The following is a 15,432-nucleotide window of genomic DNA, read 5'->3' on the forward strand; positions in this document are numbered from 1 at the left end:
AGGTTTAGAAGCAGAAGATTTGGGTTGCTGAGAGGTTTGAGAACTGAGAATGGGTTGGCTTGCCCTTGGCCTTTCAAAGGATTTCCTTTAGGGAAAAACTCAGCGACCTCTATTAGAAGAGTGGGAATTCCTAGAGCTTTTAGAGCTATTAGGGGCTATCACTATGTTCGACCTAGATAAACCCGGCCTTTAGGAGGATCTACACCCTCAGAGAAGATTCGGTTAGCTTCCTCAATTCTAATGGTGTTGTAAACTCCTATAAGGTCCAAGGAATCGATCTTGTGTCTAAGTCCATTCGCAAAGCCCCGACTCAAGAAAGTGGTAGCTTGTTCAGGAGAATGGACACAATGTGACTTTCATTGTATACAGTACCGCACTTCTCTATGGCACTATGGTAGTCCTGAAAAGTGTGAATCTGTTCTCCCATCTCTACTCCGTCTACCATCTTGTAGTTTTCAAACTCTATGCTCGAGTGGCTAATCCTAGTAGCATTATCGTAGCCATACTCCTTTTCTAGGGCACTCCATATATCCTTAGCAGCCTTATAATCAAAGTATTTGTCATAAAGACGATCGTAAAGAATGCTAAGAATTCTATAGCATGCAGCTTGAAATCGCATCTCTTTAGGAGTTTTACTAGGAGCTAAGGAGCTAGATGTTTGAGTCTACAATGAGGATGGATAATCGGCGAAGTCCACTAGGATCAAGATCGTGAGGAATCGTAATCGAGGGATAGAGTAAAAGCTATGGATACTCCTAAGGTGTACAACCAAAATTTAGCCTGATGTTTCCACCTCCTAAAGTTCACCTTACCGTCAAACTTGACAGGTTTACACGAAGTATCAGATTGTGCATCCAAGTGTGTGTAATGTACGTTAATCAAGTTCAAGGTCTACTAATGTGACACAAGCAAGTTTTAATGTGCAGAAATTGATTTGCAAAAATACAATACTGTAGAACTATATGTACAGTAATACAAGATACAGTATTATATATATTAATACAGTATACAGGATATCTACGTATAAAATACAGTCTATAGTATTATGAGTACAAAATATAATATTGCAGAATATGCTTACAAAATACAGAAATATATTTGTGGCTAAACAGTTTATCTATAAGACACCAATTCAGCATTAGAATGTAGGAAATATACTACTGAATAGCATGCAAATACTACAAACTATAATGTGCAGTAACACAAAATACAATAATAATTCAAAAATAATGCTTAGAAATTTTCAAAGATAGGGGTAGGCGTGCGTAAGCACCGCCTCTAACGCTGAATTGGCCTCCTGCGCAGGATTTTTCCGCCTCACCCAAGCCAGGATACACTAACCCTGGGAAGGAAGAACTCTCGTAGCCTCAGCACGCTCGGGTCGAGATATTCCAAGAGCACCCGCAAGGTTCGATGCAGGAACCACGTAACAAAAATGTTTAGGTTTTCCAGGCACGCAAAAGCACACCCAGTTCCAGGTACGCAAAGGCACACATATGAGAGAAGAAGTAAGTAAGCAAGTGTGTTTTGGGTTCATGGTTTAGACATGCATTTATAGGAGAGAGTTCATTAGCAACTCTTCAAAAATAGGCAATGTGGGACTAAAAGAATGAGAGGGATTTGGTTTGAGTGTAAAACATGTGGGACCAAGTGGGACCCACAGGACCCATATCCAACATTAATTATGTCTATGTGGAAAAGCATATAAAAAGCGAAAAAGGAGGAGGAGAAGTAGAGAGCGCCTATTAGAAGGTTGGCCTTGTTTTTGGCAACGGTGTAGCTCCGATGAGTTCCTCCGACGATCAAATCGGGAGAGAAGTTAGCTTCTTAGTTGTCATAGTATATTGATGAAACTCTATTAATTAGTTTGGCTTGTTACTTGGATATGCTTGTAAGAACTCTGGATGATGGTTCTGTGGATTTGCTGCTATTATTGAGAGTTAATCTATTTTCTTTACCTTAACCATTTGCATTAAACCACAAATAATGTAAATAGTGTTTTTGATTATAAATGAAGGCAGGCAAGTATTTGCAGACAGAGAGAAGATTTACAAAAAAAAAAGGCATTTATTATAAACATATTAAATACTTATAAATAAATACAATGAATTTTAAGGGTGCAAAAAATTAAAAAAAAAATCTTCAGAAAAAATAATATTGTTCAAACCTTCAGAAAACTTTTAGCTATTTTTAGTCATGGGATTACCTCATGACCCCAAATTACCCAAATAATTCTTTCTTACAAAGTTTTATAATTTAATAAATATATTTCATATTAATTAATACCCGTCATCAATTAAGTACAAAGAGCATTTTAATTAAAAAACATAGACAAATAAAATCATAAAAACAACAATGATATCATTGGATTCAACAAAAAAAAATCTTCAAATTGAGAATAAGGGCATAGACACATATCCTGTGAGCTCTCATGCGCTTTACATTTGGAAGAGACTAGAGTTTAAATTTCTCAAATCCCAAAATACACATTGAATCACTTATGAGAAAAATAATAGAGCATCTTTGTATTTGTCTGTCTCTTGATATTTTTTAAGTGGAGTGCTTCTCACATATTCATTAAAAAAATATCTTCAAACTAAGTAATAAAAAATTTTAATAATAATAATAATAATAATAATAATAATAATAATAATAATAATAATAATAATAAAATGATATTTTGTTTCCTTTGAACCTTCCCAAAAGATTTTTGTCCAAGTCCAAGTCAACTTAAGACAAAAACTTACAACACTTAATATTTAAAGACTTTTTAAGTCATTTAAAGTAGCCTTTAAAATATTATATACTCTTCAATGCACCACTCCCTAAATCAGTCAATCTTGTCGTTTTCATAACCCGATCAACATGATGCATGAAGCTTCTTCACCTATCCCTCATATAGACCATTATCACAAGTTCCCTCCAACGAACAACCATTTCAACTACATGGAATTAATTTCCATGATCATGACCTCTTCATATTTATCTCAATCTCTACAAGAATTAGGGGGTGTTTGGATTGCGGTAGGAATGGAAGTGGGGTGGGGCGGGGCGGGGCAGGGAATGGGATCCCCGTCCCCATCCTGGCTCTCCACGGAGCAGGGATTTCCCGGTTTAAAATTCCCTGCGGGGAAAAAATCCCCCCCCGGGGATCCCCGCCCCGCCCAAAACATTGATATAAAAATTTTCTGTAAATAACTATAATATTTTTAATGCATTTATGTTACACATATGCTAAAAATGCTATATACAATTGAAAATAAAAAATATAATGTATGATGAAATAAAATAAAATTTCTCAACCAAAGTTTTTTTTACAACATACACATCATATATAAAATAAAAATTCACACAAAATATTTCTCCTAACAAGTCATAATATAATGTTTGATGAAAAACAACATTAAGGTACAAATTAAGTAATGCAAATAACATAAATTTTAAAATTAAATTAAAATTACAAATCCATTAAATAAAATTCATAATGCAAAACTAGCACAATAACTTCAAGCTTCCATCAATTTGTTTACTTTTTCTCCAAATCATTTATATTGAGAATCCAATTCCACCACTAAATAAATAATATATAACGTTTTTTCAAATTTATTGTTACAATTATATTTAAACTTAATTATTTTAAATTAAGTTTCTATTAAATATGAAAGTTATATATACTAAAACTTATTAATAACTAAAAAAATAACAAATAAATATTTATTGATTATATATATATATAATATTATATTAATGTTGAAATAATCTTTAATAAATATAATAAAAATATATAATATATTTTTTCAGGGAATCCCCGCGGGGCACGGGAAACCCCGTGCCCCGTGGGGATTCCCCACTCGGGAGCGGGGCTGGGAGCCCATGGGGCGGAGAGACCATTCCCCGCCCCCGCCCCGCCCCGCTAGGCGGGGAGGAATTTTTCCTCGCTTCCCGCCCCGCGGGGGAAGTTTCGGGGAATCCCCGCCGCGTCGGTGCGGGGCCCCGCGAGGAACGGGTATTCCCCGCTTCACTTACATTTCTAGATTGCGGAATGGGAATGGGAAGGAGGGGAATGAGAAGAAGGGAGGAATGGGAATGGGAGTAGAGGGAGAGTGGAGGATAATGATGAAGGTGTTTGGTTGGAAGGAATGTAAGTTAGGAATAGGAAAAGTAAGAGGGAGAAATATAAGACAATTACAATTATGCCCTCTCATATAAATTGGATGACATTTTAAAAGAACAATGGTTTATATTTAATAGTAAATAGTTAACATGATTATTAAAATATTTATAATATAATTATTTATTTATTTTAATTTTTGTTACTAAATATTTCATCTAATTAATAAAACTTAAGAAAATTTTGATATATTAAATAATAAATAATTAACATTATTTTTACTTATTTATTTTAATTAATTAAAATAAAATATTAAAACTAATTAATATAACGTATGACCATGTAATTTTAATATCATTTACCAATATAAAAAGACAATTGTAATAGTAAAATTTCACATGACTTTTATGTAAATAGAATGCCGTTTTAAAAAACAATGGCTTACATTAGTAACTAATTAACATAATTATTATTAAATACTTGTAACATATTTAATTATTTATTTTAATTTATTGTTATTAAATATTTCATCTAATTATGATAACTTAAGAAAATTTTGATATATTAAATAATAAATAATTAACATGATTTATTAATATTAACAATATAATAACTTATTATATTGATAACTTATTTATTTTAATTAACAATATAATAACTAGTTAGTATAACGTATGACCATGTAATTTTGATATCATTTACCAATATCAAAAAACAATTGTAAAATCCATTGGGAAAGCATATTTTTGATAATACAATCTTAACAATATAAAAAGAGAATTAACATTATCAAACCAATCATTAAACACCTATCAAACCCATCATTTAACAATAAAAAAGAGATGCAACATAATCAAATTCATCAATCAACACACTATCAAACCCATCATTTAACAATATAAAAGAAAAGTAGCATTATCAAACCCATCATGAAGTAAGGTTATAGTTTTAATATAACACATACATAACCAAGTTTTAGAAAAGTAGTGCGAGTGGTTACAACATAGTACTAATAAAATACAACATAATAGTTTTGGTAATCTTACAACCATTCATAAGATAAACATTTTTTCATTGAACATAACAAGCAAAGTTGAAGTTTCGTCATGGTATGGCTCGGGCATGGACATGATTGCCTCTTCTACATTGTGTCCCTTCCTACAAATAGATTGACCACACCAAGCAAATATTATATATGTGAATTAATGCACAAAAAATATCATAATTGTGAAATGTTGTCATGAAATTCATAGCAATGAATGAAAAAAATAACATGGATATGCCAATTTGGAAAATTCCATGAACATCAAGCCAATACGATAAATAACGTGGAACATGTACAAATCAAGCCAAAATGACAAATAACAAAGAAATACTTGTACCTCCTAGAAGTAGGCGACAAAAACGTAGTTTTTTGTCATCGGGCAAATTCCAAAACATATTAAGCTTTTCCTCGTCTTTTCTTAAAGATTGCATTACCACTAATGCCTCATCTTTGGATAGGCCATCAATGTTGAAGATAACTTGATTCAATAGCTTCTTTTTCTCTTGAACTTCCTTATGAGCTGCTTCCCTAAGCGCATTAGCATCGGCATTTCGAACAACACATTCAGCCATTGCTTTGAAGCCTGGGTCCACCAAATCCACAAAATGGTGAAAATTTCTGAAATTGATGCGATATTCGATTCTTTAGCGCATTTTTTCTTCTTTTGGGCAATAGAGCTTGAGGCGCCATTATCTGAAGTTATAGGTGATGGAGGCTCTGCATGTTCATCTGTGGGCATGAAAACATCTTCCATATGAAATTGAGAGAAACTGGCATTATCGTCCAAGCTAATGTTTTCATGCATTTATTGGTCAACATCATCTCCAAGGTCACCCCTTGCATTGCCTTGTGCCCTATCCTTTGTGAAGACTGGAGTGAGATCATTAAAAAATGGAAATGACTTACCATAAAGTCCCGCATCTTCTTTATGAATCTATAAGCAAATTTTTAAGTGGGTGTCAACAATAACAATTAAAAATTAAGCATTCAAAATAATTGACAAATGATGGCAAACTTACCTTAACATATTCATTATATGCACTTTTCTCACATTCAATGGTACTGTGCTCATTGTTCCAAGGAAAGCCACTGATTGAAAGTATATCTGCAATTGCTGTAGTTTTGGTTCTAAAAAGTTTCACCCGCGACTCTATATTTGGCGCAGCCATCAATGTAGTATACGGAAATCTATCTTTTATCATTTTCTCTAATTGATGTAAATAACCATTTCTGAATCCTTTCTCAGCTCGCCACAGTGTATTTGTCGATAACTCAACTAGAGCTTCAATCAAGGCCTTATCTTCTTATGTAGTCCACTAGTGTTTGTTTATACCTCTACCCCTTTGTTGTGATTCTTGATCCATCCTAGAATTAAAAAATACAATATAACACACATGTCAACCTATTCAAACCATTCCATGTATAACATGTTTATTGTAATAAAGAAGAATAATTGTTCATTCCATGTTTGTATATAATATCATTCCATGTTAAACAAAATAATAGTTCATAGATAAAATCATTCCATGTCATGAAATAGTAATGCGCAAAAACTGTTCATCAAAAATAACAATACACAAAAATTTCTAATTAATTTGAACGCCAAGTGTTAAACATTTCTGTAGCCATGTCTAGCCTGAATTGGGTCCATTCATCTATTGGATCAATGGATGTAATGATATCAGTGTCATCTTCAATGTTGTCCTCCATCATATCAGAATTAATTTCATGCTCTGCAGGGTCTTCTGTCATTTCTTTTTGAATAAACTTATGTAGAAGACAACATGTGTTAATAATGCGCCTTTGAGTGACTATATTGTAAAAGCTTGGACTTGATAAAATTTTCCAATGAATTTTTAAAAGACCAAATGTCCTCTCAATCACATTTCTAGCAGCAACATGTTTCATGTTAAAAAATTCTTGCGCCGTAACTAGTTGTCGGCCATTTGCCCATGAACTTAAGTGATAACGTTGACCCCGAAAAGGTGCAAGAAATCCTGGTGAATTTGCATATCCAGAATCAACCAAGTAATAGCACCCTAATAGGTAAAGAAATGTTTGTTGTTAGCTAATATCATTACTAATAAAATTAATTAAATGTTCTAGTTACCATTTGAACTTTTAACCCATTGGGCTTTGTAATAGCATCTCTTAGAACTCTACCATCATGTGCTAAACCTTCCCATCCAGACAATACGTATATAAATTGCATGTCTTGAGAGCAAACGCTGAGCACACTAGTAGTTATTTCTGTTTTTCTTGTTCTATATCTTGGGCAATCAACTTTTGGCACATTCACATGAATATGAGTTCCATCTAATGCTCCAAGACAATTCTACATTGAAGTAAACATCTTATTATTAACAAGGCATCTACCATATTTTTCCAACAACTATAAACAAATGTGTGAAATTACCTTAAACATTTTCCATCTATGATCATTTGAATTTTCGAGAATAGGTTAGGGTTTCTTCAATAGTACATCGTGGCATAGGATAATTGCCTTTAGAACTGCATGAAAATGTCGGCTAACCGTCTCAGCTGATCTGACAAAGTCAAACTTAATTATCCTATTTTTTATGTGGTGTGCCACAATGTTTAAGAATATCGCGATCATTTCATCGACCATCACATTTCTTGTACTGCGAAGCCCACCGGTAGTGGTCAATAATTGACATAATTTATGAAAACAATGACGATCCATCCGTAGTTTATTGATACAATTGACATCGCTCTCATAAACTACATGGAACATGTACTCATGTTGTCTACGACGCCTAATACATGTTGACTCAATCTCATAATGGATGACATTGTCTTGATCATTTTCCTCGCCTATTGTACAAATGGTGACGATGATGTTCACAACGAAAAAAATTCATGCATACATCATGTGAAGCAATTGCTCCGCGTGAACATCTTCCACGTTTTCATTGGTCATATCTAAAATTTACAAATGAAACAAGATATGTTTCGTAAGAATGATTGGTTTTATTCAAACCATAATGCACACAGTTATATTAAAAGCTAACTAATATTTCATGTCCTGTAGTGCATTAACCCTGTTCGATTTACTTTGAGTGCAAACATACATAAATATACATGTTTCCACATTAGCCCAGACTTTTCTAAGTTTTATCCATGCTCTATATCCCTCATAGCAACCATATGACTAGACATTTAAGTTTCAACACAAATTTGCGTACTTAACCAATTGAAAATTATTAAATTTCACACAGCCCACATGTTTAACTTTCAATGTAGCAATTACATAATTCCAACTCCTGCAATTTAACATTCAAATATTAACCAAAATGGTCAACATGAAAATTTCTTATATGTCTTGGTATCCTCTTCATGGTCTTTGAACAAAATAACAAACTTCTCTTTATCTATGAGTATGCCATGACTAGGTCAATGCTGCTATATATATATATATATATATGTACATATGTAGTAATATATAGATATATCTTTGAATATTACATGTCAAAACTGATCCAACCATTTGAAATCAAAATTTTAAAATAAATAAATAAATAATCACATATATATATATATATATATATTTAAAAGAAACCACTTTTATGATTAGTCCTGGAAAGAAAATTATTAATCTTTATTTTAAATTTAATAAATATATACTAAAAGGACTAAAGCAAATAAATATTAAACCAGGTCAAAATAATTTTTTAAATAGAAAAAATAGAAACAAACCAATGAATATTCACCAAGTTAAAACGATCCCTTGCTTATCTCTCAATTCAAGCCTTGATTATTCTTTTTTTTGGAAAATAATAAATATCAAAGCCTAATAAATCTCCACTCAAATATACGGAAGTTATCCTTGTATCTCATTATCTCTCTTTTCAAATTTAAAATTAATCCTTCTCTATTTTTGTCATTATCTCTTTGTAACAATCCTGATGAGCTTGCTATTATCTTCTCTTTTCTATTATGATAAACATAACTAATCCTCTATCTTTCTCTATATATACACAAACGTATCTTTCTTCCTCTGTCTGTGTTTTTCCCACTTCCCTGAAAGTCTCCAGATAATGTTCTCTAACAAAGACTGTTAAGGGATAAAATTTTCATTGGATGCTCTATGAAAAACTGTTTAGGATTTGATCTATAGTACATCAAACAATATGTGCCGACACTCAACTAGTTGATGTACCGCAAGGGAAAGGTACAGGGAATGAGAGAAGATCCTTTATACTTTGTGCAGTTTGGAGGGAAAGACACACATGGTAGCTTTGCAAATCTTTTGAAGAACCGCCAATTTTCTCGAGATCTTAACCGAGTTTTGGGAATGTTCATTTAATGGTTTACAATGCGGTTAATTAACACTGCTGACCTGGATTTGCATTGATTGAAGAATCAGAGTAGTTGATGAGCATTCATGGTCTAATTTGTATTATAATCAAACTTGGTCCCTACGAACAATAAAATGCTACAGATGCAAGTTGGTTGGCATAGCTGGATTAATTGTCATTAACCGAAATAGAAGCCTTTTAACCTTCTGATTTATATAGAGACCAAGAGTAGAATTTTTCTGCTTCTATTCTTAAATCAGTTAAGTTGCCTTATTTGCAATAAGATCACCAAACTATGCAAAGTATATATTTCTTTTTCGGAAAAGAACCTTAAAGAAAGCTGGTGACTAGCATTGAATATTTCACAGTAATGAGGAAGAATACACATGATATAAGAGAGAGAGAGAGAGAGAGAGAGAGAGAGAGAGAGAGAGAGAGAGAGAATGGCCCCATGAAGACAATGACTGCGTGCTTAAATAATGTTCTTCCCACTTCCCTGAAAGTCTCCAGATAATGTTCTCTAACAAAGAAATTTTCAAGACTTCTAGACAATAGATTGAAAAATTAAATATGGCACACGATTATGATCTCTGATCAGTTTAGATACAAAAAATTGAGGACTATATAAAAGCACCAAAAGCAAGATTATGTTCTGCTACATTCTCACAGAGCACCAAAAGCAGTGAAAAACATTAGAAGATGAATTTGAAATGCTCCTTTACATATATTAAAAACAAACCTGGTTAAATGTCCGAGGCCAAATCAGAGAGGAAGGGAGGGAGAAAGGACGAAATTGGCGTCGGTGTCGGCGTCGGCGATGGATCTGAAGCTCGGAGATGAGGGACAATGGAAGCTGGATCTCCAATGGGAAAAGAGGAAAAACAAAGGCAATGGGAAAAGAGAAAGAAAAAGGTGGAAATTTTTTCAAAAGTAAGGGCAAAATAGTCATCATACAACTCAGGAGTCCAACTCCCCTCAATTTTGACAGGATTAGGAAGACCCCACATGCAGCCTTCCCATTACCATGCTAACCCTTTACTCATTCCTTCCCTGGTTGCCAAACAAGGGTTTAAACCACATGGGTGCATCCCATTCCCACTCCCAAGGGATGAATCCAGCTCCCAAACGTACCCTTGTGTTTGGATGACATCAATGATTAGCCTTGGTAGGGTAATCATTGATTACACATTCCTTCCCCCTTGTTTGGATGTTCTTTTGTGCATGTAATCATTGAAGGCTAGGGGTATTCATTACCTTCCCCAAAGGCATAAGTCATTCCCCCCATATTGGGGGGAATACCCATTAATGAGATTGGAAATTACATTTTTGCCCATTTCAAAATAAAATATTATTTGTATATCCCAACTTAAAACCTAACCATCTTTAATTAACTTAAATATTTAACTTAATAAACTTAATTAATTAAACTTAATTAATTCAGTTAATAAAATAATTGATTAACTTAATTAATAAATAATAAATTTTGTTAACTTCATTAATTAATTAATTAACTTAATTAATTCAATTAATAAAACAATTGATTAACTTAATTATTTAAATAATTAATTAAGTTAATTAACTTAATTAATTCAATTAATAAAATAATTGATTAACTTAATTAATAAAATTAATTAATTAAGTTAATCAATTCAGTTAATAAAATAATTGATTAACTTAATTAATAAAATAATTAATTGTATTAACTTAATTAATTCAGTTAATAAAATAATTGATTAACTTAATTAATAAAATCATTAATTAACATAATTAATTAAGTTAAAAAATAATTAATTAACTTAATTTAACATAATTAATTATGTTAATAAAATAATTAATTGTATTAATTTAATTAACTTAATTAATTCAGTTAATAAAATAATTGATTAACTTAATTAATAAAATTATTAATTAACATAATTAATTAATTTAATTAATTATTGTAATTAATTAATAAATAAAATTAATTAAGTTAATAAAATAATTAATTATCTTAAATAAATAAATAAATAACACTAATTAATTAAGTTAATAAAATAATTAATTATCTTAAATAAATAATTAATTATCTTAAATAAATAATTAATTAATCAATTAACCTAATTAATTAAGTTAATAATTTCTAATTGTCATTAAACATATATACATAATTGTTTTTTTTAAGAAGGGTATAAAGGTAATTGTCTCATATATCCTTTACTTATTTTTTACATTCCCAATGCATAACCCTCTCTAACCAAACACAGTTTTCATTCATATCCCCTCCCCATTACCCCCATTCTCATTCCTCTCTTCATTACCCCCATTCCTATCTCTATTCCTATTCCGTCATCCAAACGCACCCTTAGTGTTGGAGTCCAGCACCAACTAGGTCTTCTACAAGTGGCTCTACATGTGGCATCTTATCTTATGGAGACATTAGCATGTGGAGTCCCATATAGGTTATAGAAAAGTTAAATTATATGCTTATACTTATAATTTGGACATTAATATATAAGATATTTTATGTAGAGTTAAACTTTGAGGGTAGTATTAAATCGACAGAAAAAAATTTAAAAAATTTACTTTTATAATTATAAATATATCTCTTCCAGAGTAAAATGAGGGATTTACTTTTATGTTTTTTTTTATGGTCAATCAAATCGGTCTCATATTTAGCAATTTTTTATTGTTTTTTCTATATATACAAAATAATTAAAAAAATACTATTTCATTATAAAATAACATTTGTCCGAACTTCAATAGAAATATCAAAACAATTGTTGTTTCTTTAGTGCTTGATCATTATTTCTTCGTCTTGACACATATGTAAGGACATAAGAAATTCAATGATTTTGGATATGAGTGAATAATGTATTGAATATTTAAAAAATTTTTCTATTTTGTTTATTATAAACATTTCTCATTAAGAGTTTGAATTACTTGGACTAGATTGGTCTAATCTCATTTACCAGAGAATTTAGGCTTGAATTACCTAGAAAATGATATTAAAATTATCGAATCTAAATTCATCTTTTTACCTATTTGGCCATTTTTTTTATTATTGTATCTCATTAATGCCTAGTCAGCACATGGGCTACTGACTGGGCTGCTGATTGGGTATTTAAAAAAATATATTTCAAATAATAATAATATTTTAACTTATTAATCGGGGAAGGGGAATTCCTGAACTTGAAAAACCCCAGCGGGGACAGGGACGGGGATGGGAAAAACAATTCCCCATATTTTGGTTTAGGATTGGGATCAGTGATGGGCTTAGAAATTCTGGGTCAAGCCGCTATTGTATGAACCTAGAGTTTTTTTGACAAACCCTTTTTTCCAATGCATGCTATTATTATTATTATTATTATTATTATTATTATTATTATTATTATTAGTTGTATGAAAGTTGGAAAGCAATGCTAAGTTGCCATTTGAATTGCCAGATCTGCGGGTCGAACTGAAAATGAATGAGCAATCATCAGGAAGCCAGTTTGTCTTTTCTCCCATTTAATTACTTGGGCTACATTGGTTTAACCTCATTAACTGGAGAATTTAGGCTTGAATTACCTAGAAAATGATATTAAAATCATCGAACCTAAATTGGGCATTTTACATATTTGGCCATCTTTATTATTATTATTATTATTATTATTATTATTATTATTATTATTATTATTATTATATCACATTAATGCCTAGGCAACACATGGGCTACTGACCGGATATTTAAAAAATTTATTTTTAAATAATAATAATAATTTAACTTATTAATCGGGGAAGGAGAATCCTTGAACCCAAAAAATCCCGGTGGGGACAGGAAAAACAATTCCCCGTATTAGGGTTCGGGACTGGGGTCAATAATGCGCTTAGAAATTCGGTGTCAAGCAAACAACTCTAGCACCTAGGAATTTTTATAAAGATTTTTCACTGTTGGGTTTGTTAAAACCTTAATTATAAGTATGTTGACTCAATCAAAAATAGATTCTAGGCAAAATAGAACTCTAATTCTTTATGCATCGTATATAGGACTCAAATTGCACATATTCCTCTTGTTATCAAAATCTAGAGTTTTTTAACAAACTCTTTTTCCCCAATGCATGCTACTATTATTATTATTATTATTATTATTATTATTATTATTATTATTTGTATTATTATTAGTATTAGTTTTATAGAAGTTGGAAAGTAATCTTGAGTTGGCATTTGAATTGCCAGATTTGTGGGTCGAAACTATAATGAATGAGCAATCATCATGAGCCCATTTTGTCTTTTCTCCCATTTAATTACTTGGAATAGATTGGTTTAATCTCATTAACCGGAGAATTTAGGCTTGAATTACCTAGAAAATGATATTAAAATCATCGAATTTAAATTGGGATTTTTACCTATTTGGCTATCTTTTTTTATTATTGTATCGCATTAATGCCCAGTCAACACATGGGCTAATGACTGGGCTGCTGACTGGGTTTTAAAAAAAATTATTGTAAATAATAATAATATTTTAACTTATTAATCGGGAAGGGTAATTATTGAACCTGAAAAATCCCAGCGGAGACGAGGACCGGAAAAAAACAATTCCTTGTATTTCAAGTGGGGACTGTTGTAAGGGATGGGCTAAATTCGGGGTCAAGCTGCTACCGTAGTACAATAGGAATTTTTTAAAGATTTTTCAATGTTGGGTTTGTTATGACCATAATTATAAGTAGGTTGAGTCAATCAAAAATCAATTCTAGGCCAAATAGAGCCCTAAGTTTTTATGCATCGCATATAGGACTCAAATTGCACATATTCCTCTTGTTATCAAAATCTAGAGTTTTTTAACAAACTCTTGTTTCTAAGGCATGCTATACCAAAAACTTATTCAACCAAGCTCACAAGAAAAAGCTAGGATAGAGAAGAAGAGTTATGGTTTTAGTTACAAAAACAACACTACTGGAAAAATTATCCAAGCATAGTTAGAGACTTACTTCGATGGCCGGAAAAGAGGGAGGTAAATAGAGAAAACCATCTAAATTTCCAAGCTCCAAGAACTTCCAAGAGTTAGCAACCGCGCTCACAAACAATAGAATGGAGAAGAAAAAGGAGAAGAATGAAACAATGGAGAGGAAAGAAGAAATGGAGGTAAAAGGCTTGGTTATTAGGAGGCATGGATGTGATGGAGCCCAGAGGAATTCCTCATTCAACTAAGTTTCCAAAGCAAGCTAACAAGAAGAAAGGGATTAAGGGAAAATTAAGGTTATCAGCATCTTAAGCATGCTTTTAGTGCTGGGTGGGGTCCACATATAGTGTTACATGAAATAGGCATACCATTTTTAACTCAACTCTAATTAAAGATTAATTTACTAAACCATGGGCATGACCAAAATACCCTTTGAAAACCTAATTCTATAGTTAAAATTTGCGCATGCAATTGGTTCACTAATTTTGGGCTTTTATTTTAGCTTTTCACCTTGGGCTTTCAATGATTTTTATTGCATGTTGTATGAAGTTACATTTGTGGTCCCTAAACTACTTTTGAAAGTTCATTTGCCATGTAACAAGCAAAAATATTTATTTTGATATACTGTCCCAAAAAATATCTCACTACACAGTGTATTTTTAATAACTACTATTGCAAGCACTCTTTTGCAAAGATCACAATGCATGTGATCTGATCAAAATTTTCTAGTAAAAAAAAAAACTAGTTCATTTGCTAGTTGTTACAAATTAATACTCTGAATTCCACTTCATTCATATTGTTGCAACGTGGATAAGGCTAGAATCACAAAATCCAAAGGCTTCAGATGACCATTACACAAGATTGGAGTTAATTCAGCAGATTAATATGTTCAACTACTTTTATAGCTTGTCAACAACATTAACTCATGGAACTCATGTAGATATTTCAAGGTTTTAATTAAATATACACGTACACATGTGTTCACACACACAGACACATATCATCTAATCAATAATATCTGTAAATGTACAAGTTTGTG

General features: G+C 31.7%; 1 long non-coding RNA gene across 2 annotated transcripts; it reads right to left on the reverse strand.

The window, feature by feature from the left end:
* Window positions 1-5,112: 5,112 nt before the first annotated feature.
* Window positions 5,113-14,638, reverse strand: LOC120265653. Of its 2 annotated transcripts, XR_005537708.1 has the most exons (5): window positions 14,422-14,638; window positions 10,215-10,328; window positions 6,176-6,521; window positions 5,494-6,090; window positions 5,113-5,269 (listed from the first exon to the last, which is right to left on the reverse strand). It is a non-coding gene; the product is annotated as an uncharacterized LOC120265653 (long non-coding RNA). The 2 variants fall into 2 exon arrangements; XR_005537707.1 differs by lacking the exon at window positions 14,422-14,638 and having other exon boundaries at window positions 10,215-10,816.
* Between the last annotated feature and the right edge of the window lie 794 nt (window positions 14,639-15,432).

The sequence above is a fragment of the Dioscorea cayenensis genome, chromosome 7 (genome assembly GCF_009730915.1).
Source record: "Dioscorea cayenensis subsp. rotundata cultivar TDr96_F1 chromosome 7, TDr96_F1_v2_PseudoChromosome.rev07_lg8_w22 25.fasta, whole genome shotgun sequence".
Taxonomy (NCBI): Eukaryota; Viridiplantae; Streptophyta; class Magnoliopsida; order Dioscoreales; family Dioscoreaceae; genus Dioscorea; species Dioscorea cayenensis.